Here is a 3,344-nt window from a genome sequence, read left to right on the forward strand (position 1 = left end):
TGATACCAATGCCACTGTGATGCTGAGAATGCAGGGAGCCATGACTGGGAACATGAGCCTGGAAGGGAGATTTTCCCCATCCCTTAGATATAAGCGATTTAATTATGATAGGAATCAGTATAATAGACTACAAATTGTGATTTACTTAATCTTAAATGTTCTCTAGTCTCTTAGAATTTAATAATCTAGCATAGATATTGTGTAACTTGTTCTTTTTTTTTTTTAGAAACAGTATGGTTTAATCTACATTCAAAAATGACAGTTCTTTTTTCTGGATATTGAGAACATTTTCTATCTGAAGTTCTTTGAAATTGTTTTGGACCATTGCATTGCTAATAAAAAAGCCAAGTCTATCCCCATTGTTTGTCACACAATGTTGATGTTATTGTGTACAATGTTCTCCTGTTTCTGCTCCTCTCAGTCAGCATCAGTTCATGTAAGTCCTTCCAGGTTTCTCTGAACTCCTCCTGCTCATCATTACTTTTCACATTGATATTTTTTTAAACTTTATATTCTAACCTATTCCATTGATCCACCACTCTATTTCTTAACTAGTACCAAATAGTTTTGATGATTGACGCTTTATAGTATAGCTTCAGATTTGGTATGGCTAATCCACCTCCCTCTGCATTATTTTTCATTTAGTCTCTTGATATTTTTGACCTTTTGTTCTTCCAGATGAATTTTGCTATTATTTTTTCTAGCTCTATAAAATAATTTTTAGATTGTCTGATTGGTATGGCACTGAATAAGTATATTAATTTAGGTAAAATTGTCATTTTTATTATATTAGCTTGGCCTATCTATGAGAAATTTATATTTTTCCAATTACATAGATCTGATTTTATTTGTGTGAAAAGTGTTTTGTAATTGTGTTCATAGAGTTCTTGGGTTTGTCTTGGCAGGTAGACTCCCAAATGTTTTATATTGTTTACAATTACTTTAAATGGAATTTCTCTTTCTATCTCTTGCTACTGAGCTTTGTGTGTAACTTGATCTTTTTTTTTTTTTTTGGCAGGGCAATGGGGGTTAAGTGACTTGCCGAGGGACACACAGCTAGTAAGTGTCAAGTGTCTGAGGTCAGATTTGAACTCAGGTACTCCTGAATCCAGGGCCAGTGCTTTATCCACTGCACCACCTAGCCGCCCCCGTAACTTGTTCTTAATGTGGCTCCAGCCAATGCAATATTGGTAAACTTAGTGACTCATGACCGTTGTCCCTCTCCAATGTGGTTACATGTTCAACCTGTGACCGGTAAAACTAAATGTGTAGGGGCAGCTAGGTGGCACAGCAGATAGAGCACTGGCCCTGGATTCAAGAGTACCTGAGTTCAAATCTGACCTCAGACACTTGACACTTACTAGCTATGTGACCCTGGGCAAGTCACTTAACCCCAATTGCCTTACAAAAAAAAAACAACCCTAAATGTGTGTGGCCATCTTACCTATCCCCAGTGTGGGGAAAGCTAGCTAGGATTTACTTATAAATTATAAGCTTCAGCACCAGTTTAGGCATTAAGCATTTATTAAAGTATATTAGAGGTTAGCAAAGAAAGAACACGTGTCTCTGAAAGAATAGCAAAACTTATCTACCCTAGAGGAGAGATCAGAGTTCAGCCTGGCCTGGTTCTTAGAAAGGTCAACCCATGCTCTCTCAGCAGGGGGCCCCTGGTAATACTATTCTCACAAACTCAGGGTCATGTATCAGCTTTGTAGTGATGTCCCTTTTCAAAAGGTGCATTGTGGTTAACCACAACACTGAAAATAGTATCTACTGAGCTGAAGGAACTGATCAGCACGAGATTTATGACAGTTACATGTAGAGATAGTCTTCAACATTTGTTTCTATAAGATTTCTAGTTTCAAATTTTTCTCCCTCCCTCCCCTTCCTCCCTCTCCCCAAGACAGCAAGTAATCTGATATAGGTTATATATGCACAATCACATTAAACATATTTCTGCATTAGTCATGCTGTGTACATGTGGGTTCTTTTCCCTTTTTTATGATCTCTTTGGGAAAAAGACCTAATAGTGGTATTGCTGGGTCAAAGAGTATGTACAGCTTTATAGCCCTTTGAGCATAATTCCAAATCACTCCCCAGAATGGTTGGATCAGTCCACAGCTCCACCAACAATGCATTAGTGTTTCAATTTCTCCACAGTTTCTCCAACATTTATTATTTTCCCTTTTTGTCATATTAGCCAATTTGATAGGTGTCAGGTGGTACCTCAGAGTTGTTTTAATTTGCATTTCTCTAATCAATAGTGATTTAGAGCATTTTTTCATATGGCAATAGATAGCTTTGGTTTCTCCATCAGAAAACTGCCTGTTCATATCCTTTGACCATTTCTCAATTGGGGAATGATTTGGTTTCTTATAAATTGGATTTAGTTCCCTATACATTTTAGAAATAAGGCCTTTATCAGATGTACTGGCTATAAAATTGTTTCCCAGCTTTCTTTCTCCCTTCTAATTTTGGCTGCATTGCTTCTGTTGGTACAAAACCTTTTTAATTTAATGTAATCAAAATCATCCATGTTGCATTTCATAACATTCTCTATCTCTTGTTTGGTCATAAACTGTTCTCCTCTCCATAGATCTGAGAGGTAAACTATTCCTTCCTCTCCTAATTTACCTATGGTATCACTTTTTATGTCTAAATAATGTACCCATTTTGACCTTATTTTAGTATAAGGTTTAAGATGTTGGTCTATGCCTAGTTTCTGCCATACTCTCTTCCAGTTTTCCCAGCAGCTTTTGTCAAATACTGAGTTCCTATCCCAGAAGCTGAAGTCTTTGTGTTTATGAAACAGTAAATCACTAAAGTCATTTACTACTGTGTCTTCTGTGCCTAGCCTATTCCATTGATCCTCCATTCTATTTCTTAGCCAGTACCAGATAGTTTTGATGACTGCCGCTTAGTAGTAAAGCTTCAGATTTGGTACGGCTAGCCCACCCTCCTGTGCATTTTTTTCATTAGTTCCCTTGATATTCTTGACCTTTTGTTTTTCCAGATGAATTTTGTTATTATTTTTTCTAGCTCTACAAAATAATTTTTAGGCAGTCTGATTGGTATGGCACTGAATACATGAGCAATTGATATTTTTCCGATTATTTAGATCTGATTTGATTTGTGTGAAAAGTGTTTTGTAATTGTGTTCATAGAGTTCCTGGGTTTGTCTGGGCAAGTAGACTCCCAAGTATTTTGAAAAGACACCTTCTTTCAGCTTCCCAAAGACTTGCTCACCCAAATATGGACACTGGAAATGATGTTTGCCAAGAAAGAGAACTGAACTCAGAGGCAATGCCTTTTTCCTGCCCAGAACTGCTTCAGAGACTCTGAAC

This window comes from Dromiciops gliroides, chromosome 6 (assembly GCF_019393635.1).
Source record: "Dromiciops gliroides isolate mDroGli1 chromosome 6, mDroGli1.pri, whole genome shotgun sequence".
NCBI lineage: Eukaryota > Metazoa > Chordata > Mammalia > Microbiotheria > Microbiotheriidae > Dromiciops > Dromiciops gliroides.